Source organism: Lontra canadensis, unplaced genomic scaffold, assembly GCF_010015895.1.
Source record: "Lontra canadensis isolate GAN:19392208 unplaced genomic scaffold, GSC_riverotter_1.0 scaffold231, whole genome shotgun sequence".
Classification (NCBI taxonomy): Eukaryota; Metazoa; Chordata; class Mammalia; order Carnivora; family Mustelidae; genus Lontra; species Lontra canadensis.
In genome coordinates, this window is record NW_022631225.1 from 522519 (window position 1) to 542511 (window position 19993).

The 19993-nt window shown below is 42.0% G+C and overlaps 1 pseudogene; it reads right to left on the reverse strand.

Annotated features, from left to right (window-relative positions):
• Nucleotides 1-16858, reverse strand: part of LOC116862297 — a 35399-nt pseudogene extending 18541 nt beyond the window's left edge.
• Between the last annotated feature and the right edge of the window lie 3135 nt (nucleotides 16859-19993).

Genomic DNA, 19993 nt, shown 5'->3' on the forward strand with positions numbered 1-19993 from the left:
ATATACTATCAGGATAAACACAAAAACACAGAAACACTGGTGGAAGAAAAAGATGGGAGAGTGGTTATAAATTCTCAGTGTTGGCGAGGAACGTTGTTTTGATTCTTCCTGGATGTATCTTGATATCTTTGTTAAAGGACTCAACTTTCTTAAGATAAAGAGGGATTAAAAATTGGTATACCTATAGGGGTAGTATTAATTGGGGAAAGGGGATTACCTTGAAGTTTAACTCTATATGAATATTAGAAAATAAAAATAAAAAAGGAATAAACTAGACTAAACTAAACTAAAATTTAAAAATAATAATAATTAAAAAATAGAAATGCAAAAGAAAAACACAGGTGTATGAATCAAAAAGTTCAGGTTAGAAGGTTATTACGGAGTTTGATGTACTGGACATCTCACTGTGATGGTAAATTGGTTAAAAAATTATGTATATTTAAAAAAATGAACCAGAATAGTGGGAATGAGTTAAAAATAAATGTTGTCCTATGAAGTATTGGTGGTGGTTCTCTTGTAGTCTTTTTTTTTTTTTCTTTCCTGGTTGGTTTTCTGGGGGAGGGGCCTGCCACGTGGGTTTTCAGTCAATGATGTTCCCTGAGTTAAGTCCTCCCGCCCCCCTCAAGGGGGTGGGCTCTCAGGAAACCAGTTTTTTCAGGCTTTTGTTCTCTGGAGGTTTTTATGTTTGTTCACTTTTTTTCTTTTTCCTTTCCTTGACGCTTTTCATGGTTTTTGTAGGTTTAGAGGAAAGCAAACTGCACCCTGACCTCCCTTGAGAGAGAAGCCTCAGTCTGGCTGCAGAGCCCAAATAAATTCCCCCTTAGCTGCTGGCAGAGCAGTTTCTGAGTCGAGGTCCCTGGGGACGCAGGGTCTTCTGTTTGTACTCAAAACCTCAGGAGCTGCGGCTGTCTGGGCAGCTCCAGACTGCCAGAGAGGTTCCAAGCAGCGATCGCAGGCTGAGTTTTTCCTGCTGGCCCGGGTTGGGAGTGCCTGGTCTTTCTGGGTCTAAGAAAGCTGGGCTTGTGCGCACCTCTCTCAGGGGAGTGTATGGGGCGCGTTTGCGCGTGTCTCAGGCTCTGGTGGAATGGCGAGGGTCTAAGAGCTCGGGGGGGGGGGGCAGGGTGGGCGCGTCTCAGGCTCTGTAGCACCTGCCCTCTGGCTCTGGAGCCTCTGCCTTCTGTCGAGGCTCTCAGCCCCTCACAGGAGCAGGACCCCATTGGATCTCAGGGCGTGCTGGTGGCTCAGGACCAAGACCTGGTTTCCCCACCACACTCTCTCAGGTTCAGCGCCAGGGGAGGATGTCCTGGGTCTGGGAACTTAAGCCCCTGTCCCTAGCCACCCCAATACCCACAATTTCCCCCCGGGATACTTTGCTCTCTTTGAGTGCTTTCAACCAGACTCCAAGTTAATGCTGGTCCCCAGAAGCAGGGCACTCTTGGATTGGGGTATTACTTTCCAATCGGTTGCCTCTGGTGGCTCCCTCTCCCTTTTGTTTATCTTCTGATATCAGTCTGAAGTTCCCACTCTGCTTTACCTGCCCACTGGCGTCTTCTGCCCCTGTAGAGATCCAGACGTGTATAATTCTGGTCTCAGGCTGTTTTCATAGGTGATTGGAATTCTTTGGTAGGTAATCAGCTCACTTTAGGGTTCAGGTTGAAAAGTCTCCTCCTCCTACTTCCCTGACATCTTGTCTCCCCTTCCAGAGTCTCACTTCTTCCACCACACCTGATATGTGGACCAGCCCTGCCGTGATCATGGCCTCAGGACTGGACCTTAGTCTTTCCCCTCATAGGATATCATCTGCACCTTTCCAAGAGCTTCCTGGTGTTACTGGTTTAACCGAGTAGAGTTGAGATACATAGAGTATGTTAATGTTTACCAGTTGTGTTGTTCTATTCTTCTCTCACATACAAAGGACATAAACAGAAGGCAACTATACAAAAGTTAAAATAAAGCAAATGGATAGTCAAGAAGCAAAATTTCAAAATAGGCAAGTGACTCCCTAACCCTACAAGCTATAAAACCTTAAAAATCTAAGGTCTAGTTATGTTTCCCAGAATGAGTCACTTTATATTAATAGAGTTCAGGAATTTGGATCTTGGTAGTTTGTTAACCATTCAGTTTCACAGAAGTGGTAATTAGTAAATCCCTGAATAATTCCAGCTTTGTTTAATAGAAAAATCCTTCTGTAGTATGTTGTGACGTTCAGGAGAATGAACACAATCACTGCTTGCAGGTATTTTTAAAGTTTTTATCTAAATTACAGTTATTTAACGTAGGGCATATTTAACAAGACCCAAACCTACGGAACCCACCTCCATCTGCCACCTCTCTGGTAACGGTCAGTCTGTTATCTGTAGTTAAGAGTGTGTTTCTTGTTTTGTCTCCTTCTTTTCCCCCTTTTCCTCATTTATTTTGTTTCTTAAATTCAACATATGAGTGAAATCATATGGTATGTGTCTTTCACTGACTAATACACTTACCATAAAACTCCCCAACTCCAACCAAGTCATTGGAAATGCCAATACTTCATTATTTTTTATGAGTGAATAACACACCACTCTCTCGGCATATACCACCTCTTTATCATTCATCAATGAGTGGGCACGTGGGCTGTTTCCATAGTTTGGCTATTGTAAATAATGCTGCTGTTAATATAGGGGTGTGAGGTTCTCTGTCAACTAGTATTTTTGTGCTCTTTGGATAAATATCCAGTTGTGTGATTGCTGGATCATAGTGTAGTTCTACTTTTAAGTATTTGGGGAATCTACACCCTCTTTTCCACAGTGGCTGCACCCTGCACACTCCACATCTCCTGACCAGGGAATTCTTCAGGGCCTCAGTTCTATGGAAGTGGTACAGGTCTCATTTAACAAGCCCAGCAGAACACACCTACTTAAAACTCCCACATTCTGCCTAAGGACCAAACACTGACCACGGCAGGCAAGGAGGGGCTCTGTATACAACTGGCCTGAAGGCAAGTTCTGCTAAAACAGAACAACAGAGAACAAACAGTACACAGTACACACGAGTACACACCCGAGTCCTCTCTGAAGCACCAAGCCCTCAACATACCTAGCTTTTGTAACACACAGAAGAAGGTAAAATCTTAGAGAAAATGACAAGATAGAGGAAGTCAATTTCAGGTGCAATTTTGATCAACCTCAATTTAGGTTTTCTTAGATCAGTCCCTTTGACCCCACAGGGTGAGCAGAAGACTTGTGTTCTGTCTCCAGATCCAGTTGTTTCCATTCCTGAAAGGATCCTGTACATTAGGAACACTGCCATCCAGCCAAACCATTCACAATGCAGCATTGTGCTGCACTGGGATACTGAGTGCTAATGACAATATCCCTGTCATTCTCGTCCTTTTGGACACTTCTGACTTCCTGCTCAAAGATTCTGTCTCTTTGTTGAGAAATGCTTTCTTCTACTTGTGACTTGTTGGGTGAGATTATGTGCCTGGACCTCAGGTGGAAACAGTCACTTACTGCAAAATGATATACTAATTGAATAATATTAATGGGCTTTCCACATTAAAACAGCAGTTGGAGAGGAGACAAGATGGTGGGGAAGTAGGAGGAGGCGCCTTTTCAACGTGAACCCTAAAGTGAGCTGATTACTTACCAAAGAACTCTGATCACCTATGAAATCAGCCTGAAATTAGAATTATACACTTCTGGATCTCTACAGGGGCAGAAGCTGCCAGTGGGCAGGTAAATCAGAGTGGGAACATTGGACTGATATTGGAAGATAAACAAAAGGGATAAGGAGCCACCAGAAGCGACCCATTGGAAAGTAATACCCCAATATGCGATTGGGGACCAGCATTAACTTGGAGTCTGGTTGAAAGTACTCAAAAAGAGCAAAGGATCCTGTGGGGAAATTTTGGGAATAGGGAGGTTAGGGACAGGGTCTTAAGTCAGCCAACCCAGGACAGACACCGCTGGTACTGAGCCAGAGAGAGTGCAGCGAAGAAGCCAGGGCTTGGTCCCCGAGTTGCGTGAGCACATGAGAGCATCTCAGTGAAGGTGTCCCTGAGGTTTAGGGAGACTTGCCAGCCAGCAGAACCACAGTATTTTGCACTCTCCATAGTGCCACATGACCAGAGTCTGAGTCACACCGACATCCTCCCCTGAGAGAGGTGTGTTCAGGCGCCAGTTGGTGCTGTCTAGGACCCAGAGAGTCTGAGCACACCAAGCCCATCCCGCATGAAAATCTCAGTGCACTATCACTGCTTGGGACCTCTCTGGTGGTCTGGAGCTGCACAGACAGCTGAGGCTGCTATTTCTCATGGTTTTCTCATCTCGAAGACAAGAGTTATCTTCATAACCTCTGCACTGTGGTGGTGCAGAATTCATTCAAGCCATGTTGAATAGTGGTTTTCCTGCAGACTGATCATTAACTATGAACTCTACTCTTTACATGTACCTGCTCTTGTGCATGGGGACATAACATTATCCATATTCTTCCCAGGCCAGTTCTAGGCACCACGTAAGGTAGTCAACCTATCGGACATTCTTTCCACTAGTTCATGCAGTGAAAGTTATGGAGAGGCCATTGTAGTCTCAGTGATGAGGACAAAAAAAAAAAAAAAAGAGGGAGACATGATTTTCAGACCCCGACCATTCTGAAGACCCACAAATGAATACAAAATGAAGATCCTTTATTCTTTAACCAGAAGTCTAGTGTACAGTTCCATACCTGTTTGTGTAATTCATTAACTAATATTTATTTGGTTCTAACTGCACAAAGTGTAGCTCTGCCTGGTCTTTGTAAATACAGCAATGAACAGAAATAGAAGAACTTGACATCATGGGTCTTACCTTTGAGGGGAAAAGACAGACCATAAACCAGCAACAATCTGCTCTTTCTCCATATGGTAAAGGATTCTCTCACTGACTCTGGTGTGGAGAGTAGCTAGGAGTGAGATAGGGACATGGGAGCTTAGTATCTGGAAGGTGAGGAAATTCTTGCTGGTGTCCAAGTGAAAACTGATAGGAGCTCGGTCCAGGTTGGCAGTGGTGAAGGGGTGAGAAATGGTAGGTTTCTAAGTGTGTCTTGAACTTGTGACTGGCAAGACTTGCTGACTAATTGGCCATAGAGTGAGAGAAAGAGGCGGTTAAGGAGAGCACTCAGCTATCAGCCCCAGAATTTGAAGTCTTCATCCTTCATCCTGTGAGAAGGGCAGTTCCACCCCAGTCCTCTTATCTCTTGTGGACTCCTGGAGGTTTTGTTCACTGTGCCTCATTATCTCTGGCTTTGCTGTTTCTCCTTCTGTCCATGTTTTGGTCCTTTCTGTCTATCTGTCCTCTCTAACATTCTCATGCCCACCTTGCACCTTGTATTAACAGTTCTCTGTTGCATCATTATCATTCATGTATTTACATCTGGTTTAATTTTTGTAATATATTTTGCCATTTTTCGTTTTTGGTTGATTTGGGTGGGAGAATAAATGCAGCCCTGATGCTGAGGTTTCTGGAAATAGTGTCATTGAGAAGTATGGGTGGGGATGATACTTCTACCCCATTCTGTCCATGCCAAACTACCACTTCCAGACACACCCATGATCAGGTGGTCATGTGTGACAGTCCAGAGGGTTTACATCAGAGCAAACAGCTTAGAATTGAGACACAGACATCCATTGCCTCCTGCTTCCCGGAGTCCTTCTGCTTCTGAGTGGCCATTTATGTCTCCCCATCATGTTCTGCCTAGAATTTTGTTCTCTCTCTCAGGACCACATTGGGTTACCGTCATTTATGGTACAGCCTCCGCTTCGTTCTGAAGCTCAAAATCTTCACTTTTATCTACCAGAGAATGTCAGTGTCTTGTTCCTTTCAGGCCATATCCTAGAGGGAGCTTGTCTTGGCAAACTCAGAGGTCATTCTGAAATTTTTCTGAGCAATGAACATGTCCTCTGATAGGAATTTACTGACTTTTCCTGAGAAATATGTCTGTCACTCTATGATTATCCATTTTGGAAAGCTCCTAGCTCATGCACATATGTAGATTGTTAGAATTCCCACAATTTCTAGGAAGGACCCTCTGTTGTTGCAAACTTGACTGCTGTTTTTTCTTTCCAGAGGTTTTCCACAGTTTGTCCCTGCAAAGTGGAATTTTGCTTGATAGGTCTCCACTGGTGCTGCTCCAGTGTTCAATGGAGAGGAGACCTTGACACCTCATTGCAACACAAGATAAGATGTGACTAACTAACGTGAGACAGGAAAAGTACTAGGGTAGTGTAGAGATTCCTGTTGGAGGTGAGATTTCAGTTCTTAAAGATGTATCTTTCTTTTTTAAGTAAAAAACGACCAAAATACAATGTGTTTTGAAACAATTAATATAATACAGACCTTAAAAAAGAATCACTGGATTTAATGATTAGCACCTCTCCAAAGAATGGACATAGCAGGATTTTATTTTTTTAAGTAGTTGGTTGGGCTTGGAATTGTTTCCAGTGTCTGATATTACAATAAAGTTCCTTCTACTCCTAGATATGTAGCTGAGGAGCTCAAAAGTGTGTTAATTATATGCCTTCCACAACAATCATGAACCTGAAGAAGATGCAAAGGAACAATTTTGCATCAATATGCAAGTTTCTCTGCCCTGTTAAGTTCCTACTTTACATAGGTGTTTTTGAAAGCTCAATGTCAAACATGGAAATATAAATAAAAAATAGTTAAAATTAGGAAGTTTCTGTGAAGATGCTGTAAGTACAGGTGTAATATGTTTATGTAATAAGTTTAAGGTATTTTTGGAAAAGCTTGATGCCCATAACTATACTAGGGAATAACCATGGAGCAGAAATCCAGAGTATCATTTATAACAATGGGTTAAAGAATCAGCATATAATTCAAATCCCTTTACATTAAGGGAGTTGGTGAGTCTAATTTTATGTGGAAATGCTATCAACATTGTGGACACAATCTTATGTCTGATCTGGGATCTGTGTCTCTGTGGCAATGAGACGATTCTGGTCAGGGAGACAGGAGAAGGTCTGTTGGGAATTTCGTGCTTCTCCAGAAGATACCTTCAGAAGAATCTCTCCCTTCTCCCAGTCCTTGTTTCGTTCTGCCTGTCACCTTTGGGAATGCTGCCACTATGTCCACCCATGATGGGGGTTACCTGGAATTTGGAAATGCCATAAAATTGATTTTACATCACGATACTGGAGGCAGTCTGGCTGTCACTTCCCTCAGATCATCTGCAGACTCTCACCTCTTTGGTGTCACCAGGTGATATCAAAGCCTGGTAGTTAAATGTTCTGTTGTAACATGGTGCAGCATAGTGACACATTGGTTACAACCTTGATTCGTACTTGGAAGGAAACTCAGAAAGAGAGTCAGAATGTTTACTTCTCATGTGTCATCTTTAGCAGCAAAGTCCTGTCCTGGGGAGCCTGACAGGTGGAACATTGTGAGAAAACAGTCTTCAGGAGCCCATAGAACACAGGTAGATGGACTTAATCCCATGTCCACCCTCCGTGGCACATGCATATGTTTTATCTCTTGTAAATGCACTTTCCCACGTTGTGAAGTCATTCCTGAAACAACACCTCCATCCCTTCCTGCAGATGAAAGTCTTCTCGATTTGTGTTTCCATCCTGGGTTACGCCAGCTTTTATATCCAATGGCTGAGGTTCACACCTGACAGCTGTCATGGTGGGACAATGGTGCACGGTGTGGTTCAGAGTCACATACCACATGATAATCATATCCACAGTCTCTGGAAAGGTTGAGAAAAGAGCATCCTTAAAGTAAATTTACACAATCTCTCAGAGATGCATGGACTCTGTTGTCCAAAGATACTCCCACTGGCACTGACGGTTAGTGGTCAATGGTCTCAGAAGCACATATCTGATCTCACTGTGACATGGGACCTGGTTAGGCCACGCATTTAGGAATATTTTCTCCAACTCTAGTCTCTGCCCTATTGCATTCTGATGTGGGACATTTAAAAAGGATTCATGCATTATATCCCTCATAAACTAACAAAGTCTATCTGCCTGTCCACTGTGAATTTTGATGGATCCTTTTGACTTTCTTCTTTAATTTTTTTTATTTTTTTCAGTGTTCCAAGTCCTTTGACTGTCAATTAGTAAATTCAGTCTAATAGGAATGGTAAATAAATAAATAATAAATGCTACCCTTCAAACTCTTTGAAGGATTTACAAGGACTTTTGACAACAAATGCAGCAGGGAAATTCAATTCCAATTCAACTTCAGGTTGCAGCTCTGATCTATCTCTGTTTTCGTTTTCTCAGCTCAGACTCTTTGACCTTGCTAGATGAGTACAGGACCTCTGCTCTGTCTCCACATCCCCCAGTTTCCTTCCCTGAGTGGATCTCGTGCATGAGGAAGACTTCAAACTGGACATGCCATCCAAAATGCACCTGTGTTCACTGCACGGATACATGGAGTGGTGCTAGTAATAATATTCCTGCAATTCTTGTCCTTGGGGAGCACCCCTCACTACTTTCTCATAGCCCCGGGCTCACTGCCAGGAGGTGCATTCCTCTCTGAGTCTACTAGTGATTGAGGTTATGTAGGTGGACAACATATGTCAACTATTAATGCAAACTAATATAATAATTGCATAATATTTAATTGAATTTCTCATTCAAAGAGCAATCGAACTGTAAGACAACCAGATCAGAGCAGAGAGAATTAAATTAGAGAACTAAATTATTTAGAGAGTAAAACACTGAATTTCAACTTTGAGCTTCAGCATATACAGAAGAAGGAATTTATCACGCCCTCTTTGCTACAAGAAAATGTGGGATGTAGTAGTTAGGATGGTGGAGAAGGGGTTGCTAGGCTTGGATTTCTGGAACACAGCTAGGTAGTCATCAAGTCATTCTGAGCAGCCAAGAAGTCAATCAGAGGTCTGAGAGAACAAAACCTACAAGTCCTCAAATAGAAAACCAACCTCCTTTTGTTATATAGCAGGTGCAGAGAGTTGTCTTGGGACAGATAGAGCTGTGGGGGTGACATCAGGGATGGAACCTGCTTCTGGAAGCTGCCACGATGTATTGTAGCAGCAGAGCACAAAATCTGAAATTTTAGAAGTGTGCTACTGTGTGCATATGGCTGGCATAAAGGTGCTGAAGTAGCAAAGTGGGGCAGAATTCCAGGGTCTGAGGTCTGCTGAGGCACAAGAAGGATGTGTGGTACCATTGTGATGCACAGATGCTAGGCAGAGCCTGGAACCCAGTTCAACAGTGAGTCTAAGTGCAAGTTTCTGCTCTGATTTGCCATAAACAGTGAACCACAATCTGGTCATGTGACCTCTTCTCTGAGACCTGTGGGCAAATGGCAAAAGGTATGAGACTCTCCCCTGGAGGAATAGCATGGGTCTGCATCATAGGAGTCCCTAATTTTAAAGTTTTGAAACTCAATCATGTGCCTGAGATGCAACAGCTGAGACACAGGTAGGGTGAACATGGGTTTCAGATGGAAACATTGGAGAGAAAAGGGTTGATTGTTGTTCTGTGAGGGTTCACTGAAGAGTGGGGTATATGTAAAATTTCAACCCCTGCCTAGAGAGGAGATGCCATATTCAACCTACCCATCAGTGCCATCAGGAAGCAAAACAGTGGCACCTAGTGGAGGGCAGACCTGCTTAGACCAAGCCCTGTCCCCTGCTCCCAGATGTGCATTTCCATGAGGCCAAAACCCCTGAGAATAATCATAACAGGCACCTGTCCCAGAAGATCCACAGGACAATTCCATCTCATCAAGTTTAATGATCATAAAATGTGGCACACTTCCAGTTCCTGGAGAAGTGGGCTTAGCTTTCATCCTTTTGATTCTTAAGGTTTTTTATAATTTTTTATTTATTTTCTGATTCATCTTTCTTTACTTTATGTATTACTTTCTCCTTATATATTTTTAGGTTTAATTTTTATAAATACACATACTTATTTTTTCTATTTTTACTTTTTTCATTTATATATATTTTATTTATTTGTGATCTCTATTTTATTTAAGAAGTATTCATTATGACAAATCCTCAACTTATATGTTTTAATTCTACCCTCATCTTATTTTATTTTTCAATAAAAAAAAAACCTTTTTCTTGTGGTTGAGCTCCAGTTTCAAGTAACTGTGGTCTGAGAACATGCAGGGAATATTCTCAGTATTTTGGTATTGGTAGAGCCCCGATATGTGACACAGTATGTGGTGTATTCTGGAGAAAGTTCCATGTACACATGAGAAGAATGAGTATTCTGTTGTTTTAGGGTGGAAAGTTCTGTATATATGTATCAGGTCGATCTGGTCCAATGGGTCATTCAATGCACTTGTATCTTACTGATTTTCTTCTTGGATGATCTGTCTATTACTGAGATTAGATGCCCTACTATTAATGTATTCATATCAATATGACTCTTTATCTTGGTTAACAGTTGTCTTATGTAGTTGCCTGCTCCCGTATTGGGACCATAAGTATTTATAATTGTTGATCTTCTTGGTGGATAGGCCATTTAAGAATGATGTAGTACACTTCTTTATTTCTGACTACAGCCTTTAGTTTAAAATCTAATTTATCTGATATGAGAATCACTACCCCAGCCTTGTTTTGAGTCCCATTGCATGGAACATGCTTCTCCATCCCTTCATTTTCAGTCTGCATATATGATCAAATAATCTTCAGCAAAGCAGGAAAAAACATTCAGTGGAGAAAGACAATCTTTTCAATAAATGGTGCTCGTAACAAGTATAATTTCTCATGGGTTATATTTTAAGTAATACATTGTTCTGAGGGACATTTACAGGTAGGATTCATCCCTGGGTTGCAAGGATGGTTCAACATTCGCAAATCAATTAATGTGATAGAATAAATCAATAAGAGAAGAGTCAAGAACCACATGGTTCTATCAATTGAGCAGAAAAAAGAATTTGACAAAATACAGCATCATTTCCCAATTCAAACTCTTCAAATTATATGGATAAAGGGAACATTCCTCAACTTCATGAAATCTATCTATGGAAAACGCACAGCAAATACCATTCTCAGTGGGGTAACCTGACAGCCTTCCCTTTCAGATCAGGAACATGACAAGGATGCCCACACTCGCCATTGTTGTTCAACATAGTATTAGAAGTCCTAGCAACAGCAATATGACAACAAAAAGAAATAAAGGTATTCAAATCAACAAAGAAGAAATCAAACTCTCTCTCTTCACGGAAGACACGATACTTTATGTGGAAAATGAGAAAGACTCCAGCCCCAAATTACTAGAACACATAAAGCAATTCAGTAATGTGGTAGGAAACAAAATCAATGTACAGAAATCAGATGCTTTCTTATACACTAACAGTGAAACTGTAGAAAGGGAAATTAGAGAATCAATTCCATTTACTATAGTATTAAGAACCATTAAATACTTGGGAATAAAGCTAACCAAAGAGGTAAAGGATCTGTAGTTAAGCAACTACAGAATGCTCATGAAAAAAATTGAAGAAGACACAAAATTATGTAAAAGAATTTTGTGCACATGGATAAGAAGAATAAACATTGTTAAAATGTCCATACTGCCCAGAGCAATCTACATGTTCAATGACACCCCGATCATAATTCCACAGCATTTTTCAAAGTGTTGGAACAAATCGTTCTAAAATTTGTATGGAACCAGAAAGGACCCCGAATTGCCAAGGAAATGTTGAAAAAGAAAAACAAAGCTGGGGACATCATATTGCATGATTTCAAGCTTCAGTACAAAGCTGTGATGACCAGGATATCATGGCACTGCACAGAAACAGAAACATAGACCAGTGGAACAGAATAGAGCCCAGATATGGATCCTCATCTTTATGGTCAAATAATCTTCGACAAAGCAGAAAAAAATATACATTGGAAGAAAGACAGTCTCTTCAATAAATGGTGGCTGGGAAATTTGGACAGCTAGGCATAGAAGAATTAAATTCGACAATTCTCTTATACCATACACAAAGATAAAATCGAAATGGATAAAAGACCTCAACTTGAAACAGGAATCTACCAAAATCCTAGAGGAGAACATAGGCAGTAGCCTCTTCGACATCAGCCACAGCAATGGCTTTCAATACGTGTCTCCAAAGACAAAGGAAACAAAAACCACAATGAACTTTTGGGACTTCCTCAAGACCAAAAGCTTCTGCACAGCAAAGGAAATAGTCAACAAAACAGAGGCAACCCACTTTGGGAGAAGATATTCTCAAACAACAGTACAGACAAAGGGCTGCTATCCAAGATCTAGAAAGAACTTATCAAACTGAACACACACAAAACAGATAATCATGTCAAAAAATGGACAGAAGACATGAACAGACACTTCTCCAAAGGAGACATATGAATAGTCAACAGGCACATGAAAAAGTGTTCATCATTAACTATTGGGGAAATTCACATCAAAACCACATTGAGATACCACCTTACACCAATAAGAATGGCAAAAAGTGACAATGCATAAACAATGAATCTTGGAACACTGAAAAAATAAAATAAAATTCAAAATAAAATGATAAGGCAAGGAACAACAAATGTTGGAGAGGTTGTGGAGAGAGGAGAACCCTTTCACACTTTTGGTGGGAATAGATGCTGATACAGCCATATTGGAAAACAGTGTGGAGGTCTCTAAAAAAAGTTTAAAATAAAACTATCTTCTGGGGGCGCCTGGGTGGCTCAGTGGGTTAAAGCCTCTGCCTTCGGCTCAGGTCATGATCCCAGGGCCCTGGGATCAAGCCCTGCATCGGGCTCTCTGCTCAGCGGAGAGCCTGCTTCCCTTCCTCTCTCTCTGCCTGTCTCTCTGCCTACTGTGATCTCTGTATGTCAAATAAATAAATAAAATCTTAAAAAAAAAAGAACTATCTTCTGACCCAGCAATTGCACTACTGGGTATTTACCCAAAAGGTACACATGTAGTGAAAAGAAGGGTCACGTGAATCCCAATGTTCATAGCAGGAATGTCCATAATAGCCAAACTGCGGGAGATGCCCTTCAACAGAGGAATGGATAAAGAAGGTGCAGTTTACATATACAACAGAACATTACTCAGCCATCAAAAAACATGAATACCCAACTTTTGTATCAACATGGATGGGACTGGAGGTAATTATGCTAAATAAGTTAAGAGAAAAAAGTCAATTATCATAAGGTTTTATTTATTCATGGAAGATAAGGAATGGCATGTAGGATATCAGAAGGAAGAGAAAAATAAAGGGGTGGGAATCAGAGGGAGAGATGAACCAAGAGAGACTATGGACAGTGAGAAATAAAGTGAGGGCTTTAGAGAGGAGGGTGGCGGGGTTATGGGTTACTCTGGGACGGGTATTAAGGAGGGCAGGTATTGCTTGGAGCACTGGGTGTTATACACAAACAATGAACCTTGAAACATTACATCAAAAACTAATGATGTGCAGAAGATTTGATCTTGATGAAGTCCCAAAAGTTCACTTTCGCTTTTGTTTCCTTTGACTTTGGAGACATATCTTGTAAGAAGTTGTTGTGGCTAATGTTGAAGAGATTACTGCCTATGTTCTCCTCTAGGAATCTGATGGATTCCTGCCTCATGTTGAGTTCTTTTATCCATTTTGAGTTTATCTTTGTGTAGTGCACAGCAAAGGAAGCAGTCAAGAAAACAAAGAGGCAACCCACAGAATGGGACAAGTATTCACAAATGACAGTACAGAAAAAGGGCTGATATCCAAGATCTAGAAAGAACCCCTCAAACTCAACACACAAAAAACACATAATCATGTCAAAAAATGGGCAGAAGACCTGAACAGACAGTTCTCCAAAGAAAACATACAAATGGCTAATAGACACATGAATAAATGTTCATCATCATTAGCCATAATGGAGATTCAAATAAAAATCACATTGAGAAACCAACTTACACCATTTAGAATGTCCAAATTAACAAGACAGTAGAAAACTGTGTCTTGGAAAGGATGTGGAGAAAGGGGAACCCTCTTGGACTGTTGGTGGGAATGCAAGTTGGTGCAGCCACTTTGGAAAACAGTGTGGAGATTCCTTAAGAAATTAAAAACAGAGTTTCCTTATGACCCTGCAATTGCACTACTGGGTATTTACCCCAAATACACAGATGTAATGAAGGCAAGGGCCATCTGTACCCCAATGTTCATCTGTACCCCAATGTAGCAACAATGGCCATGGTCACCAAACTGTGGAAAGAATCAAGATGCCCCTCAGTGGACGAATGGATAAAGATGTGGTCCAATATACTATGAAGTATTATGTCTCCATCAGAAAGGATGAATACCCAACTTTTGTATCAACATGGATGGGACTGAAAGAAATTATGCTGAGTGAAATAAGTCAAGCAGAGAGAGTCAATTATCATATGGTTTCGCTTATTTGTGGAGCATAAGAAATAACACGAAGGACATGGGGAGATGGAGAGGAGAAGGGAGTTGGGGGAAATTTATGGGGGAGATGAACCATGAGAGACTGTGGACTCTGGGAAACAGACTGAGGGTTTTGGAGGGGAGGGAGGTGGGCGGTTGGGTGAACCTGGTGGTGTGTATTATGGAGGGCACGTATTGCATGGAGCACTGGGTGTGGTGCCTAAACAATGAATTCTGGAGCACTGTAAAGGAATTTAAAAATAAATAAATAAATAAATAAATAAATAAATAAATAAATAAGATATAGACAATGGAATATTACACCTCTATCACAAAGGATGAACACCCAACTTTTGTATCAACCAGGACAGGACTGGAGGAGGTTTTTCTGAGTGTAATAAGCCAAGCAGAGAGTCAATTATTATATGGTTTACTTCCTTGTGAAGCATAAGGAATAACATGGATCACATTAGGATAAGGCAAAGAAAAGTGAATTGAGGTAAATTGGAGAGAGAAACGAACCAGGAGAGACTGTGGACTCTGAGAAACAAACTGAGGGTTTTGGAGTGGAGGGGGTGAAGGGATGGGTGAACCTGGTGGTGGGTATTAAGGAGGACATGTATTGCATGGAGCACTGGGTGTGGCACATAAACAATGAATCTTGGAACACTGAAAAAAATAAAATAGAACCAAAGAAAAAGTTATTATGGAATATGTTATATTAATCCTCTAGTTGTAATAGTAATTAGGTTAAAAATAAAAGAAAAAGAATCATGAGAATGAATTAAGGAAATAATGAATTAATGAAAAGTTGTATCTACGAAATATACAGGTTTGGGGGTAATACCAGGAACTTAGTATGTTGTCTTCCCCTGATATTGGGGTTTTAAAATTTTATGGAGTCCCTCTGGTGGTTGTCCTCTTGTTCTTTTGGCTTCTCTTCTGGTAGAGGAAACTGCCACGTTTTTTGCAGTCAAATTTTCTTGGGATGAGTCACTTTTCGACCGATCTATCAAGGAGCTTGGCTCTGTGGAAACCCGTTTTTCAGGTTTTTGTTATCTGGAGGTTTTTGTTCTTTGGCAGCTTTCTGCATTTTTTCAGAGGGTCTGAGCAAAGAATCTCTGTGCGCTCAGACCTCCACCTCAGAGAGAAGCATCACACTGTTCCTCTCTGGGTGGTCCACAACACACAAGACTCCTGCTCTGCAAACACTGATGAATGGTGCAATCTCCCACAGGCTGTGTGCACCACCAGCCACCATCCCAGTAGTGACCTGAGGGCCTTATTTGTTTCTGTACCCCCCTGCCACTAAATCCACAAGTGATACTGGTCTGGAGAGCCCAGTTTTAGTGGCTGCCTTTGCCAAGACTGCTGTCCGAGTCCAGACCCACACCAGGTGGGCACATACCCTGCAGCCGCATGGGTAGCAGAAGGCTGCAGACCAAGGGACCCCGAAAGGAGTTCACACCGTGTTCTGTCAGAGGTGGGCTGGGTGCGCTCAGACACCACAGTCGCACAGATCATGGAAGTATTAGGGCAGAGGATAGCTGTGGGCCATGGGATCCTGTCTTGAGTTCACGCTGGGCTCTCTCAGGTGCCGGTGGGACTGCATTCAGCCCAAGTGGTGATGCAAGTAGTGGAAAGCCACCTGCTCAAGGACCATGGACTAGGGGCCCTGCCAGACTCTCTCTGGCATGGATGGTCACCATCCTGGGACCATGGACTTAGCCCCATGCCCATGACCGCCCAATTCCACCAGTTGCCCCTTAAGATTTTTTACTCTTTTTCAGTGCTTTTAACCAGACTCCATGGTGATGCTGGTCCCCAATCACTGGACACTTTCATATTGGGGTATTACTTGCCAAACTGGTCACTCCTTGTGGCTCTCTCTCCCTTCTATTTATCTTCCAATATCTGTCCAGCGTTCCCACTCCACTTTACCTCTCCACTGATATCTTCTTCCCCCACAGAAATCCAGAAGTGTATAATCTTACATCTCAGGTTGATTTCATGGGTGTTCAGTGTGTTCTGATATATTTACAAATTTAATTTACAAATTAATAAACGGTCCTGTCCTTGACTCTCAAGCTGTTCACCTGCAGATACAGCACGTTCTTGCCATGGTCTTTGCAGATGGTGAATTGGCCCTTCATAGAGCCCACAAACCTTGTGCTATGTCCATCAGCATTAATACATGCAACCCACTGCCCCTTACCTGGAGCCTGGTAGACCCAGCTCATGCCATTACTACTGAAGATGCACTCACAGGCTATGCTGGAGAGTCTCAGGGACCCCCAGGCTTCACCAGGTCTCCCCCAGAATCCACCAGCTACACCTCACACTGACACCTGCAGACACAAGACATTCTGGTTAGGAAACTGTCACACAGCCATGGTTTCTTTCAATCATATCCACTCACATCCTCAACATCTCTTGTTCACCATGAATTACCTTCTAAAAGAGCAACAAGGAAAACCCAGTCAAGCACAAACTCCATTGTGAGTTGTCTGTGTTCTGTCCTGGTCATAGAATGCAACACCTGGGAATCCCAGGGCTGGGGTTCCTCTTCCAGCTGCAGGACCAGGGGGAAATGTAACTCTACCTCAGATCAATGTATTACTTAAAGTATAACCCATGAAAAATTATACGAGTAACCAAGCATGTTTAGATACAGCCTTAAGAAAAACATATACTGGCAACAGACCTCTGGGGGAGAGGACGATATAAAGCCTTGAAGCCCAGTAGCTGGGGATGCCTGCCCCGCTCAGGGAAGAATGCCACCTGCTTCATGGAAGCCAAGCAGCTGGGAATGCCTGGCCTGCTCAGGGCAGAAGGCTGCCTGCTTCATTTTTCCGTTATCTCCCATCCCCCCCAACACCTGCGGCTAATTAGATAAGTCCTTTGAATGTCCTTGTTCAACTCTAAACTTTATACTGCTTGATCAGACATATTTTGCATTCCTTCTTGTTTATCTGGAAGACATATGATTAATGTTTGGTCTTCTTTGGCTCTTCTATTTATTACTGTTCATACCTAATAAAAACGGGACTGAAGAGTTGTTCAAGGCAACAGTCTTTCCTTTTTCTTTTTTTTTAAAAGATTTTATTTATTTATTTGACAGAGATCACAAGTAGGCATAAAAGCAGGCAGAGAGGGGGAGGGGGGAAGAAGTCTCCCACTGAGCACAGAGTCTGATGTGGGGCTCGATCCCAGGACCCTGAGACCATGACCTGAGACGAGGGCAGAGGCTTAACTCACTGAGCCACCCAGGTGCCCTGCAACAATCTTTTTTTTTTTTTAATTACTTTTCAGTGTACTAGAATTCATTGTTTATGCACCACACCCAGTGCTCCATGCATGACATGCGCTCCACAATACCCACCACCAGGCTGGCCCAACTTCCCACCTCCCACCCCTCCAAAACCCTCATTTTGTTTCTCAGTGTCCAAAGTCTCTCATGGTTCGTGTCCTCCTCCAATTTCCCTCAACTCCCTTCTCTCCATCTCCTCATGTCCTCCATGTTACTCCTTACGCTCCATAAGTAAGTGAAACCATATGATAATTGACTCTCTCTGTCTGACTTACTTCACTCAGCATAATCTCCTCCAGTCCCGTCCACCTTGATACAAAAGTTGGGTATTCATCCTTCCTGATGGAGGTGTAATACTCCATAGTGTGTATGGACCACATATTCCTTATCCATTCGTCCACTGAAGGGCATCTTGGTTCTTTCCACAGTTTGGCAACTATGGCCATTGCTGCTATAAACATTGGGGTACATATGTATCTTTGGGGTAAATAGCCAGTAGGAGCACAGGGTTTTATTTCAAACAGAAGGAGCATTGAATATTATATCAAAAGTCAATGATGTACTATATCTTGGCTAATTGATTTAGAAAAAAAAATATTCAGACCCTGGTTTTTTGAACTGTTCTGTGTTTCTTAATTTCTATATAATCTTTTTGTGATCTTATCTTGCTTTTTCCTTCCTTCTGCTATATTTAGGATTCAGCTATTGCTTTTCCTCTAGCACCTTTAGGTGTAATGTTAGGTTGTTTATTTGAGATTTTTCTTGCTTCTTGAGGTACTTCTGTGCACTATGTATTTCTGTCTTAGGACCACCTTTGCTGCAGAGAAATTACAGGATGGTGATAGAGGTTTCCTACTCTTTTCTTAAGTTTAATTTTATTTTTTCAGTGGAGGTTTTATACGTTTCTCTGTGTGTGTGTGTGTGTGTGTGTGTGTGTGTGTGTGTGTGTGTGTGATCTTCTGGCTCTGCTGGAGGTTCTTGCGATCCACAGTTGAGTGCCACTGAGATTCTTATAAAGGTTTTGTTGACCTGCATCAGGATATTTGTAATTAATTGGTTTTTAAGGACAAGAGGAAACTAATGTTACTCTTTTTTTTTTTTTTTTTTGCATGTTAGTATATTTTTCTTCCTGTTACAACTAAGTTTCTAAGTCAGAGAGTGAATAGGTAAGCACAGAATAATGTCAAGGAGGCTCCCTTGGGGAAACTGCTCTAGGGAGAGGAAACCCCAGACCCTGACAGGAAATATGACACAGACTCCATCTGCAATGTCTCCTGGGGATTAAAAAAATGATTGGTGAATAGTGTGCACCCTCTACTGGTCTAATACCCTTGTAATTTGAGGTTTGTGTCTAGGCTCACACTGAGTGCCCCTCACTGTGTCTCTCTGACAGTAATACATGACCGTGTTCTCAGGTCTCAGGCTGCTCATCTGCAGATACAGCGTGTTCTTGCCATTGTCTCTGGAGATGGTGAATCGGCCCTTCACAGAATCTGCATAGCTTGTGCTACTTCCACCACTGCTAATATATGCAATCCACTGCAGCCCCTTCCCTGGAGCCTGGCGGACCCAGCTCATGTACTAGCTGCTAAAGGTGAATCTAGAGGCTGCACAGGAGAGTCTCAGAGTCCCCCCCCCAGGCTTCTTCAGGTCTCCCCCAGACTCCACCAGCTGCACCTCACACAGAACACCTGCAGACATAAGACATCCCAGTCAGGAATCCATCACACACCCATGGTTTCTCTCACTCATATCCACTCACATATTCAGTGTCTCTTGTTCTCCACAAATTACCTTTTAAAAGAGCAACAAGGGAAACCCAGCCAAGCACAAACTCTATCATGAGTTCTCTGTGTTCTGTCCTGATCAGCGAATATGAACAACCGGAAATCCCAGGGCTGGGGCTCCTCTCCCAGCTGCATGGTCCGGTCTGGGCTGTTTTATTCAGTGGAGGTAAGACCCTATTTGTGTGTCCTCTGAGTATATAGTTAGCTCCAGATGTAGGTTCAATTCTTTACAAGTTAGAAACAAAGATTCCATTGTTTGTAGATTACTCTGTTTAGATGGCACTGTGTCAGTATGTAGTTTTTAATGTATGAACAGAATTGTCTTTTCTTCTTTTTTGTATTACAGAATTTTAAAAATTATTGTGTTATGTTACTCAACATACAGCACAACATTAGTTTTTGATGTAGTGTTCCATGATTCATTGTTTGCATATAACACCCAGTGCTCTTTACAACCTCTGCCTTCCTTAATACCCATCACCAGGCTTATCCATCCCCCTATCCTCCTCCCTTATAAAACCCTCAGTTCATTTCCTGGAGTCCATAGT